Genomic DNA, 13,332 nt, shown 5'->3' on the forward strand with positions numbered 1-13,332 from the left:
ATGTCCTCTTGTTCTTCTATGGGTAGGCTTAAGAAGAACAGTTGGAATATCCATCAGGTTGTGTGATGCGCGGTAGAGGTTCTTCAGTTTTGCGCGCTGTCTTCGACTCCTCAGGGTATCCAGACTCAGCGCATTCAGCATGTTTGTGACGCTGCTTCATCGATCGTAGTCTCCTGTGATGAATCGTGCTGCTCGACGCTGTACAGATTCAACAGCTGACGCACGAGCCTTATCAGAGTTGTCCCACACTGTTGCTGCGTATTCAAGCTGGGGTCTGATCAGCGTCTTGTACGCTGTTAGACGAATCTTGAGCGGACAGTGTGAGATGTTTCTTCTTAGAAAAGCCAGGGTGTTCAATGCCTTCCTACTGATGTTGCTGACCTGTTTTCCCATGACAGTTTGCTGTCGATGTCAAGGCCTAGGTATTTGATGCTGTTGGATATTCTTAACGCTTCACCATGGATAGAGTAGTTCTTGGTTATGGGTGATCTCTTGTTTGTTATGCGGATGACTTCGCATTTGTCTGAGTTGAATGACATTTGCCAACGATGCTCCCAGTTCTGTAACGACTTGAGGTCTTTTTGTAGTTCGTCTGAGTCGCTTGTGTTGTTGATGACGCGGTACACCAAGCAGTTGTCAGCCAACAGTCGAGACGTCGAAGTGACACATTGGGGTAGGTTGTTAATGTAGACGAGAAACAGCAGAGGACCAATGACTGTTCCCTGAGGGACTCCCGGTGTCACTGGAGCTGGTGCCGACTGTTCTCCATCGACGACCACTTGTTGGGTTCGGCCGTGGAGGACAGTGTCCCAAAATTATATTTTGGCTTGGGTGTCAGAGGGGAATATTCGTCACTATAAAGAGGGCTGAGAGTGGAAAATTGCCAGTTAGAAGAGTACAAAAAGAGCAGAAAACAGATATCAACAATTACCTAATTTGTGAGTGTTGGAGGATGTGGGAGCTGTCTTAAAAGATCATTGAATCGAATATGGAGGGAGGTGAAAGTGCGCAGATGCTCTTAATTGGTAAACTAGGGAGTGAAAAATCGCTCTGGAAAATTGGAGGTGAGAGTGGAAAATTATTTTGATTTGGATGTCACTTCCCACCCAAACTGGCAAATTTTGGGACACTGGAGGAAGCTCTCAATCCACTGCAGTGTCTTTCCTCTCACTCCGTAATGTTCAAGTTTGGTGACCAGTCTCTGGTGTGGTACCTTGTCAAACGCCTTGCTGAAGTCTAAGGCAATGGCGTTAATCTGTTGTTGCTGGTAAGGTGCTCTCCTAACGACCAGGTAAGATTGATTTGAAAGGGATATGACAATGCAACATGGTGCATTTTCTGAAGTTGTCAAGCTCGTGATGATGAGGGAACAATGTATTATAATTAGTCATCTGTTGATTATTTAAGGACATATTTGTGTTAAGAGGTTATGGGTGGAGCCAACAGTGTAAGTAACAGAGTACTGAGTAACAAGAGAGTAAGTGCATGTAGTTATTTGTTGGCTCCACCGATAACCTCAGGTCCTCATAACACAAATTAGTTATCTGTACCAGGGTGCAAGCTTTCCTACTTATGATGGCAAATGATAAAACCATTACAGCTTTTCAAAGGCCTCACCACTTTCAGTGTTGCTGGGCACCCTTTGCATGATTTTTACAGGCTAGAATGCTTATCAGAATGTAAGATTAAGCATTTAAAATTTTATATTTGAGTACTTAAGATTGAGCTTGAAATCTCACAGCCGTGGCCACAGCCGTAGCCGTGTTCTTGGAGAAATTGGCAGCCGCCCCGAGTCCCCGACCCACAGCCGTGGGGCTGCAGCCAGCCGCGGCTGCAGCCGGCCGGTGCAGACCTCTAGTTTCAAGTATCCTCTTGCACTCCTTTTTCATCATATTCAATCCATTTTAACCCGCGCCCCACTGGGGTCTGCGTATAACACGCCCTACTGGGGGGGGGGGGGGGCTATTCATAGCCCCCCTCCTAACTCCGAAACTACTGGGCTGATCGTCAAAATTCAAACGGTGTCTGATAGCCCCGGAAAAACTGTCGAGCGAAACCTAATTTCATTGACCTCAAGGTCACCGATGACGTCACAGGTCAGGTCAAAGTAAAAATTATTAGCATTTTTGCTTGTTCACGTTTTGGGTTCTGGCCGCCGTCTTACAAGTCAGATCAGGCTCATTTTTGGTTCATACACTCCTGAACAGATGCTCTAGATACCCTGAGGGTACCAAACTTGTACTTTGATTTTCAGGTCAAGGTCAGGTCATCACAGGTCACGAAAATATTATATCATGCGTCGGTCACGTGACACATGTTTTATGGTCCATTTAGGCCAAAGATTTCGAATTTGATGTCGTCTGTGTCATTCGAGATCATTTTGAGTCGAATTTAGCTTAGGTCAGGTCACTTTCAGGTCAAAAAAGGTCAAATTTTGAAGGTATATTTTTCAACAGAAAAGGTGTCTATTTGATGCAGTTTGAGCTCTGGAACACGATGGTGCTATTTATATTGGCGTACGATGTCAAATACGTGGTGAAAAATTGATTTGAAAAAAAAACTAATAATTGTGAATTTTTTTGCAATAATGCGTATAACTTGGCCATTTTTGAAGATATTTAGCTAAAACTTGCTAGAGTAAGTCATAATAACGCGTTCTATCACATATATTCCGTTTTTTTTTTCGAAAAGTCAAAAACTTTTTGAAAAAAAATGTAAAAATGTAAATTTTGAATTTTATTGTATAAAATTTTCAAAATTTCAAAATTTCGAAAATCCGAGATAGCAGTTTGATAGCGCAGTCTATTCTGAGTCCTCTCATGCAAAGAAATAGGATCTAGCTTAAAAACTGAGCCCTTGGGAGCGATTGCCGTGGTTCAATGTTTTGCGTCGAAATCGGCCTAACATGACGTCACTCTGACGTCATTTCCGGCCGACCTATAGTAGCTACGAAGTTCAAATTTTGACACAAGGTGTCAAATTGATGCAGCCGAAGGTACTGAAAGTTTGGCGTCGATACGTCAAGCGGTTTGGAAGTTATTGCAGAAAAACGGGAGTGGGGGCTATAAATAGCCCCCCCCCCCCCCCGTGGGGCGCGGGTTAAAGAATAGCTGGCTCATGTGCTCAGTGTAGGATTGATTGATCAGAAATAAGGATTTCTTGTTAGGATCTTCATCTTGACAGGATCTGAAAGAAAAAGATGTGGGTTTATCTACTGTCAATTCATTGGTACGTAAATCTGGTATGTAATGTAATCTGGTATGTAACTGTTTGAATGCGTTGAACATTTTTCAAAGATGAAATAATTCCATTTTTCCTGGTTTTGGGGATGAAAAGATTTTGCCCATTAGGTGTGCTTTTCCACCAAAAATTCCCAAAAATGGAACACTTTTCAGCCCAGATTCGGGACACCTCCCATCAAGCTAAAACTTGCACAACATGTAGGTCCTCACATGCCCAATCAACAGTCTGAGTCATTCGGTGGCACTCCCAGCCGTTTGACCTACAGAGGTCAGCAAAGGTCACGTGACCCAAATTTACACAGCAGAATGTGGCCCACCCAGTAGAGCTAGAGCGCTAAAAATGGCACCAGTCGACTCGCCAGCATCTAATCTTACTTTCCCAATACCCATTTGACCTGTCAAGGTCATGCGATGACCTAAGGTCATTTGTGGGCTATGTCGAAAATACACTTGCACAAATGCACAGTAGTTCTCGAGTAGAGGGATTGATCGAAATCCAAATCAAAGCACATCATCGGGATAGGCCGTAGTAACTTTCCTTAAAAATAGCTTCTCCTTATGTGACCCCGTTTGACCTCGGCAGAGCAAATTGTCCAAATAAACGACACTCCAAACATCGCAGCCCGGACTCAGCCCAGATTCGGGACACCTCGATCAAGCTGAAACCCGCACACAATGTAGGCCCCAATGTAGGCCCAAATTTGGGTAACGTGACCTTTGCTGACCTCTCTAGGTCAAACGGCTGGGAGTGCCACCGAATGACTCGGACTGTGGATTGGGCATGTCAGGGCCTACATTGTGTGCGGGTTTCAGCTTGATCGAGGTGTCCTGAATCTGGGCTGAATCCGGGCTGCGACGTTTGGAGTGTCGTTTATTTGGACATTTTGCCCTGCCGAGGTCAAACGGGGTCAGGGATCGAGAAGCAGTTTTTAAAGAAAGTTACTACGGTATATGGGCCACCTGATGATGTGCTTTGAGTTGGAATTCGGCCAATCCCTCTACTCGAGAACTGCTGTGCAAGTGTATTTCCGACATAGCCCACAAATGACCTTAGATCATCGCATGACCTTGAGAGGTCAAATGGCTGTTGAGAAAGTAAGATTAGATGCTGGCGAGTCGAATGGTGCCATTTTTAGCGCTCTAGCTCTTATGAGTGGGCCACAATCTGCTGTGCAAATTTGGGCCACGTGACCTTTGCTGACCTCTGTAGTCAAACGGCTGGGAGTGCCGCCGAATGACTCGGACTGTGGATTGAGCATGTCAGGACCTACATTGTGTGCGAGTTTCAGCTTGATCGGAGGTGTCCCGAATCTGGGCTGAATCCGGGCTGCGACGTATGGAGTGTCGTTTATTTGCACATTTTGCCCTGCTGAGGTCAAACGAGGTCACATATCGAGAAGCGGTTTTTTAGGAAAGTTATTACGGCCTATGGGCTACCCAATGATGTGCTTTGATTTGGATGTCGGTCAATTCCTCTACTCGAAAACTGCTGTGCAAGTGTATTTTCGACATAGCCCACAAATGACCTTAGGTCATCGCCTGACCTGGAGAGGTCAAATGGGTGTTGGGAAAGTAAGATTAGATGGTGGCGAGTCGATTGGTGCCATTTTAGCGCTCTAGCTCTACTGGGTGGGCCACAATCTGCTGTGCAAATTTGGGCCACATGACCTTTGCTGGCAGTGTTTTTGGCGATCACATAAGCAATGAGACTGAGCAGCGCCATCACTCAAGCCATCCGCTTGGCCAAAGGCAATGACTGTGGTGTTTGAGACTTGTCAGTGCCAGAGTTCTGACGTCATCTTTTATGTTACAGATAAAGGAGTTAAAGATGAACGGCCCTCGTCGGCAACGACCATACCATGCTGAAAATACCAGTTCCCGTCCGATCACTGAAGTCAAGCAGCATCTGGCCCGGTTAGTACTTGGATGGGTGACCTCCTGGGAACACAGGGTGTCGTTGTCATTTTCGCTTTTTCAATGGTGCCCACTGATGGCTATTTATCCCCTCACTGTGAATGCTCTTGCGACATGGCCCGTGCCCTGCACACTGCACGCGTCTTCTAAATGCACGCGTCTTCTTTATTTATTAGGACTCGATAAGCTTCTTTTTACATACTGGTTCTAGCTACATGTCATTCGAAACGGGACTGTAACCATCGAAAGACGTTCAACGAGATTGCTTCACGGGGCCGAGATATCGCTATGTTGCCAAAAAGCAGTGGTATGTCCTCTCCCTTAACCCGGCAGTTGCTGGGGTATTTCGCCACCCGCCGTTTGCTGGGGAGGGGCGTTAAACGCCCCCAGCCGATAACTCGAGAACCAATAGGCGCAGCGAAACGCACGAGGCGGCAAACGATAGAACGCGACGAGACGCTTCAGATGAGTACTTTAAAGTTGAATTTTGAGGTCACAGGTCGGGTCAAGGTCAGGTCAAACACCCAAAATCGGGCTTTCAGTAGCATGGACTTCAGGACTTTGCAATGGGCGCCTCTGGTCATAAACTCTGTCAAAACGGTGCACAATCCATCATAAAAGGCCTACAAGAGTGTCAGCTCCATGTAGGGGTCAGTCAAGCATAGGTCAGGGTCAAGGTCAGGTCAACCGGGTAGGCACATATCCCCGAAAATCAAAACTGATATTCGCAGCCTGTGACACATGTTTAATGGGTAATTTGGGGCGTAGAACACGATGGTGACATTCATTTTATCATATATGTACGTGTTTGGCTCAAAAAGTTCAATTAAAGAAATGCATATATCATGGTCGTGAAGTAGTCACGAGAAATTGCCAAGATTCAGTTCAAGATTTTGGAAAATGCGGAACGATAATCAATAATCGAAGATAGCCATTTGATTGATCATGGTATTGGCAGTCTAATGGCGTTTACGGCATGTCTGTATGTCTATTCTGTGATTTTATGCCGTTTTTGGTCGAAAACTCAGAAATCATGACGTCACTAAAACCTCGGTATCTCAAAAAATTTCCGATCGATTTTTTTGAAACTTTGTCACAATAAACTTCAATCAATTTCCTACAGGTACCCAAAATTTGGGGCGCCTGCGGCGCGCCGTTTTTATGCTATGGCCCGGCAAAAAAAGTGGGGGCGTTTAACGCCCCCCCCCCCCAGCAACTCGCGGGTTAACCCTCGCCGGACCTATTGACTTTCTACATACGCGTCGGTCGAGGGGGAGGGGGTGCTAGGTACGAACCCCCCTTCGCTGTTTCGCCCCTGGTGGAGCTAGCGCGTCGCAGAAAAAACGGGCGTGTGCGCCGTTACGAGAGGAAGAGATTGCTACCCAATTTTAAGGTCCTCGGTCAACTGGTGACCTCTGAGGTCAGGTCAAGTGCCCCAAGGTACGGTTCCGTTTTTGGTGAATAGCTTTGCAAAAAACGGCCGCCGAGCCGCGATTTTGGCAGCATCGTGCTTGCCTCGTTCAGGCGCGTCGAATTATATACTTTTTGTTTGGGTGAGGTCACCTTAGGGTGTTGACCTCGGGTCACGGTCAGCTCAGCGCCCCCACGTCACGAAGTTTGTCGAAGGAGGTCATGACCCATCTCCTTCGATTCGCAAGTCTCCCTGAGTCCATTGGTGGCTTTCCCGAATCGCAGGATCAATTTCATCGGGAGTCATCGACGAACAATTAATATGAGCCTAATGACGTCATAAATGACGTCAGGCAAGGTCGACATTGCAAAAGTGACGCATCGAACCTTACAACGAGTGCATGAAATCACGATTCTGAGTGGTTTAGATAGTTGGAGGTCATTCTCGGCACCAGAATAGCAGTTTTCATTTTCCCCATCGCCTCATAATTGTGAGGTCACGAAAAAAAAACCTGACCTCATATGACCTTAAGGAAAAATCCGAGTGATACACGTTGTGAGACTTGTAATGGATACTACATCATGCAGGTCTCATATCTCTGTGAAAGCTCCTCCGCCAGAGAGGGTGTTGCGAGGTTGCGACGTTTTAACCCTATTAGTGGCAGGCTCCTGGCTACCCCTATTAGTGGCGGGGGGGCTGTTTACGACCTCCCCCCCCCCCCCTGATATCTCGAGATCTAACGGGCCGATTTTCAAAATTCAAACGGCATTCGATTTCGCTCAACGTGATCTACATTTCTAAAAAATAAAAATTAAAAAATGTCAATAGAGGGTAGAGGGGGGTAAAAACGGGCCAATTGCAGATACATTTTAGACTGTTTATCACGGCCAGGTTTCTGAACCAATCTTAACGCAACTTTTGCCGATCGATAGAGAATCAACCAGGAATTCACATGGATCCTAAAAATATGCATTTTCAAAAATCATAGGCGGATACAGATCATTGAGATTGGGGGTACACAAAAAGTATAGTAAATAAGGTTTTTGTTGGTACTGTTTCTAAAAAGGGTGGCAATGGTCTTGTTATGTTACAATTTTCTGATGAGAGAACGACTACAATTGTATTGGTCATGCATAGGCGGTGTCAGGGCACCTATGTTGGGAGGTAAAACATTACCCCCCCTTTTTGGACGCCTGGATCCGCCTGTTATAGCAAAAACGTGTCAAAAGAGGATGCACAATAGCTTTGTACATGTTATCATATGATACCTTTCATTCACTGTTCGTAAAACTGGTGCATACAGTTATAATACATCAGCATCGTGATCTTCGCCCAATGACTCGCTTCACGAATAGGACCCCCCAATTCCCAGTGCTCTGGAGCCGCCCCTGGTAAAGTTATGAACTTGAAATTTTCAGGGAATGTGCCCAATTTAGTTTTAGGAAAAGTCAGAAAATTTCAGCATCGTAGCTTCAGCGGTTTCGGAGATATTCCCGAAAACCCTGAGGGGTGGATGAAAACCCCCTGCCACTAATAGGGTTAACCCACCCGGACCCGGGAGGGGGGGGGGGGTAATCCCAACTAGTGATGTCAATTACGGAAAGTCGGAATACCGATACCTAACCAAATACCAACCAAAACCGTGGAGAAATACCGAAACCAATCCAGCTTGGGAACATGAGGAAAATACCAACTTTCTTACGATTTCTTAGCCTCTTAAACATTAGCGAGGGTTCATGATACCAACAAAATACCAAACACATTAGGATTGAAATACCAAATACCGAGTTGGTATCGGTTTAGTATCGGTATACCAAAAAGTTGGTATCCGATTGACATCTCTCATCCCAACCACCGCAGCCCGGGAGGGGCGTTTTTTGCCCCCCCCCCCCTGTCTAATTTCGTAAATATGGGAGCTACGGAAACAGAAGCGATACCAAACGAAAGGTCCTTACGTGATGATTCCAAAGCACCTAAAATTTTTGACCTCAGGTCAATTTTTCAAGGTCAGAGGTCAAGGTCAAAGGCAAAACCCGTCACATGTGTAGTGATCTCAAAGTAAGCCACGTGCAAAGCGTTTGACAGCGGGGGCATTCCACGATAGATCGACCAAAAATAAATAAAATTTACACCCTCATATTTGATTTTTTGCTTAAAATTGGTCTAATGGGTTGTGATGGGCGGGGAACCCAGCTGTGGCAAGGATTTTTTCTTCGAACAACGGTTTCCGAGATATAGTTAGCCTCGGGCAGTTCCTGGAGGTCACACTGCAACCCTATGTTTGGCGGCTTATAACTCAGAAACTATTGGTTTTCTATGGTAAAAACTTTATATGGTTCAACTCACAATCAACCAACAAACGTTTTGGCTATCTCGGATTTTCGATTTTTGAAAATTTTGATCACGTGACATCTTGACCTTTTTTTCGAAGAGTGACCTTGATATTATCCCAACTGAAAGTCGCAATTTTGTCTGCTGACGATTAAAGCCTTATCAATTGTCATTCATATGCGATAATAAAAAAGTGGCTTTCGGCCTGCGTTGACCTCAGGTCAGGTCATTTTTATGACCCTCCCATTATTACGAGCGGGAGCGACAGCGAGATCTCGAGAACAAAGCAAGATAGCGACAAGTGGTAAACGGCACAAAGTACACATGGATAAGGTCTACAATTTTTACTCAGGTCATTTTCAGGTCAGGTCAAAGATGACGTCACAGGGGTAAAAAGAAAGTCTAAATGGCGGCACTACATATATATGAAGTTTTTCTCGAATAACTTTCAAAGTATCCCAGCTAGGAACAAACTAATAGCACCATCGTGATCCTCTCGTCGATCCGCATCGAAACATGTGTATGTTGACCTCGAAAGGTCAAGGTCAAAAGTTGACCTTAAGTCACGTGACATTAAGGTCATCATATATCTCATTCGATGGGCCTTGACGAGCTGAACACAATGAGCCTATCCGCGCGGCTGTATCTCAAACATGTAAGGAGTTATTAGCAAAAAAACATTTGGTGACCTTTAATGACGTCACATGACCCAAGAGCAACGTCACAGTTGACCAAGAGCAAAAAAGGTCTCAAGGTAGTCAAAGTTAGTCGTATATGAAGTCACTCATGGTATATTAGGCAATTCCGACGCGTTTTAGTGTAAAAACAAGGTAGCTGAATTTTAATACAATGAAATGATATTAAAATAAGTCCAAAAATATTATGATATATTTCGACTTGCGTCGTCTTCAGAATGTACATTTTCAGAATTGTCGACGAGCAAATTCAAATCCTTTCAAAATAGCGTGCAACATTTTTGTGAGATCTCTGGCTAACAAATTACAGTCAGATCATACCTATAATAAATTTTAACAGCGTACAATACAATGAATACAATATCACTGAATAATAATTGGATAAATATTGTCAGTGCGACACAATACCTAAAAGTAACACAGGCATATGTTGTTTGTGCAGCACGCCAAACTCGCGAAAATGCAAAGCCTATGCAGAGTGATTGACATGATAAGATGCATTCATACAGTTATAATTACACATGTTTCAGGTGCGTACAACTAAAACATACACACAGCAGAGTAAACATGACACCAGTGTAGAGCTCGCTGAGGTGGTGCACGAGTGGGGGGGACGCTGTCAACTGCGTCTACCCTACATCAAATTAGTACAAATGGCGATGAAAGACGCACCTAACAAGTACAAGTTCTTCAGGTGAGACAAATAAAAAGAATGGATAAGCCAATAGAGACATGCTGACAAAAAAGAGGACGGTAGGCCAAGCATAGAACATCGCCTATGTGGGAGTGTAGGGAGGGGGATGGAGAAGGGGCCAGGATGAGGTTTGTGTGTTTAGGCAGCCGCTGTCATACCTTTGACAGCCGCTGTCATACCAAAAATGTTGTATATAAAATCACATGTAACCTGTGTGATGAGAAACCCGCTGTGTACATAGGTGAATCAAAAAGGAGAGTCCGCGAAAGATTTAATGAGCATCTACGGGATGCTAAAAACAAGACCAAAAACACCCCTCTCGGAGACCATGTCAACCTCAACCACCCATCATGTAGTATATCGTCATCCTCATTCAAAATTAGCATAGAGAGAGTATGTAAAGATGTGGCTGATCTCAAAATAGCAGAATCTGTTGAAATAAGAAACCAAAAACCATGCCTAAACACACAAACCTCATCCTGGCCCCTTCTCCATCCCCCTCCCTACACTCCCACATAGGCGATGTTCTATGCTTGGCCTACCGTCCTCTTTTTTGTCAGCATGTCTCTATTGGCTTATCCATTCTTTTTATTTGTCTCACCTGAAGAACTTGTACTTGTTAGGTGCGTCTTTCATCGCCATTTGTACTAATTTGATGTAGGGTAGACGCAGTTGACAGCGTCCCCCCCCCCCCACTCGTGCACCACCTCAGCGAGCTCTACACTGGTGTCATGTTTACTCTGCTGTGTGTATGTTTTAGTTGTACGCACCTGAAACATGTGTAATTATAACTGTATGAATGCATCTTATCATGTCAATCACTCTGCATAGGCTTTGCATTTTCGCGAGTTTGGCGTGCTGCACAAACAACATATGCCTGTGTTACTTTTAGGTATTGTGTCGCACTGACAATATTTATCCAATTATTATTCAGTGATATTGTATTCATTGTATTGTACGCTGTTAAAATTTATTATAGGTATGATCTGACTGTAATTTGTTAGCCAGAGATCTCACAAAAATGTTGCACGCTATTTTGAAAGGATTTGAATTTGCTCGTCGACAATTCTGAAAATGTACATTCTGAAGACGACGCAAGTCGAAATATATCATAATATTTTTGGACTTATTTTAATATCATTTCATTGTATCATGAGCATAAGGTCATTTTCTACCATCATAATATTCATAATTATGCTCAAACTAGCCATAGCTCACCTCCAACGAGCTGATTTTTCCCCAATTGACTTATAATGGGGTGGTCAAGAAATTGACCTGAGGCCAGTTTTACCAAAAAATACCAGCCGGCCGCCGAAATAAAATATCCAGCCGAAAAATAGCCGCCACACAGCCACGAGTTTCACCAACAAAAAAAAATTCCAGCCGACATCGGCCGGAAATATTTGTCGCCGGCAGTCAGCTGATATTTTAATATCGATAATGGTTAAGGAGATTGATTAATTATTTAAAACATGTTTCAATTAAATTTAAGCGTGTTTTTAATGCAAGTACCACAAACATTTAGAAATATCATTACTGGGAAACATTACATATATTTTTAAGAGTTGTAACCACAAAATAGACCATAATAAATTTGCCAATACAAGACCACCAAATTGTAAACCTACGTCATTTATGACGGTGACGATAGGAAGCGTGCGCTTAAGTGGATCTTTTTTCCTGTCAGCCTATTATATTTCATTTTTACAATACCTTCAACTTGCAATTAACCTTTTTGTCTGCTTTTAGTCGGACCTTGTAGAAAATAATCGTGTCGAACGTGCACGCAATGTATGGACCCCCACTCCCACCTTTTATGAGGTGGGGAGTGGGGACTATAATAGATTGGACCCGCTCCCGACGGATCCGGGAGTTGCACCTCTTTCCTAGATGTCAAAAGAGTGGGGAAGAAGCGGCAAACATTGTTCCCAGAGGCGCCACCTGAAGCTGGACGGACAGTTCCGCTGCCGAGCGAGTGAACTGCGGTGTTGCGAGGCGGCTTCGCGCGCACTGCATTACACCTACTTCTAGGACCAAGAGGGCTAAGGATTCGCCAAGGCCTATATAAAGCCTTGTGCCAAGGCGAGTGTCTTACCTCAGAAAGATACCTACCCAGATTAACTGCACCGCGGTCATTGCAGGGCTAAGGACGGTCGTTCGCCCCACCTCGGTGAGGTGGAGGTCATGCTGCCCGGCTAGGTGGTTTCAGCCGATATGCAGGCCCCGTTTGCCGGGCCCGATCAAGACGAAGGAACGCCACACAGCAAACAATATAAGCTCCGGCCCCGCTACACTGGTCCGGCTCGTAACAATACCTGCGCTAGCTTCGTCGACCGTCGTTCGACTGCGCCCAGTACCGCTCAGTGGAGAGTCCTGCCGAACTCGTCCACGTGTGCCGAGATCATTCGTTGCGCACGGACACAATCGTCCGACGGAGACAGCTTTACATGATGATCGCGTGGTGACCACCTTTTCGCCGGCTTCCACGCCCAGTCGAGCCGTCTGGCTACGCCCCAACCAAATGATCGTTCTAAGCCTTTCGACTGGTTTGCAAAACTCGGGTCTAATATCGAAGTATTTGGGAGTTAGGACACGTTAAATCCGTGTTCATGAACAAATATACATTATGCAACTAAAAACGTCTTACTTACTTTAACTTTTCTGGGCTGATGACAAGGTAAACACCTATTCATTGTAATATTTCTAAAATGTAAATAAATCATGAGCGATGAGCGTAAAAAAGGTGAAAAAAGCGATCAACTAGAAGCTAGCGTGGAAATCCACTGACGTAGGTCGCCTCGTACTGGCGCAGCTCGTACAGCGGCACCGGCGTCTCCCGCACCCGGCCGTCCACCTTGCCCGCCTGCGCCATCAGCCGCTAGAAATGGCTGCGCTGCCGCTCAAACATTAGCGTGACCGCCTGGCCGGCCCGGCTAACGCGCGCCGTCCGACGCACGCAGTGTGCCTTCAACAGCGCCGGGATGTCGTACGACACGACCGCGTCCACGGCGTCCACGTCAATACCGCGCGCCATAGCCTCGAGCA

At 45.2% G+C, this 13,332-nt stretch overlaps 1 non-coding gene across 1 annotated transcript; it reads left to right on the forward strand.

Annotated features, from left to right (window-relative positions):
• The first annotated feature begins 5,086 nt into the window (after positions 1-5,086).
• On the forward strand, positions 5,087-5,205 carry LOC122390830. The gene has a single exon (XR_006258236.1). It is a non-coding gene; the product is annotated as a 5S ribosomal RNA (ribosomal RNA).
• The last annotated feature ends 8,127 nt before the right edge of the window (positions 5,206-13,332 follow it).

The sequence above is a fragment of the Amphibalanus amphitrite genome, unplaced genomic scaffold (genome assembly GCF_019059575.1).
Source record: "Amphibalanus amphitrite isolate SeventyFive unplaced genomic scaffold, NRLGWU_Aamphi_draft 000411F_arrow, whole genome shotgun sequence".
Classification (NCBI taxonomy): Eukaryota; Metazoa; Arthropoda; class Thecostraca; order Balanomorpha; family Balanidae; genus Amphibalanus; species Amphibalanus amphitrite.